Source organism: Chaetura pelagica, unplaced genomic scaffold (assembly GCF_000747805.2).
Source record: "Chaetura pelagica isolate M959 unplaced genomic scaffold, ChaPel_1.0 scaffold26, whole genome shotgun sequence".
Classification (NCBI taxonomy): Eukaryota; Metazoa; Chordata; class Aves; order Apodiformes; family Apodidae; genus Chaetura; species Chaetura pelagica.
The window spans coordinates 233,857-234,368 of record NW_009953793.1 but is presented as its reverse complement, the minus strand read 5'-3'; positions in this window follow the sequence as shown (position 1 = coordinate 234,368).

Below are 512 nucleotides of genomic sequence, written 5' to 3'. Positions count from 1 at the left end.
AAACAAAGACCCCAGGAAAACAGAATCATAGAATCCTCCTGGTTGGAAGAGACCTTGAAGAAATAAAGCAGCAATTCTCAGGCTTTGAGTAGGCGCCGTTGAGCGTGTAGAGCAGGAGCAGCACTTCTGGAGGCAAACAGGGGTTACCATGGAAGGGTCAGGGTTGCATATCTCAGTTGTGAAAATGCAATAATGATGTGAACAATAAAGCAGAAGTTGCTCCCAATGCTGAGCTCCAGGCAGTGGGGCAGGGGCAGCTGCAGGTGAGAGGGGTGACTCCAGCCCAGGTGAGCAGAGCTTGCCCTCCACCCACCTCCCTTGGCTGTTGGAGGTGAGGGGTGCAGCCCCTTTGGCTGTGCCCGTGGCCTCCTGGCAGCAGGAGCTGGGGAACACAGGGCCACGAGGCTCTGGGCTCTGTGCAACCCCACAGGCAGGGTTTGCGGGGTGCAACGCGCCCCGTTCCCAGCCAGCCCCGCGCGCTGCGGCGTTCAGGGAACATTGAACACTGTCCT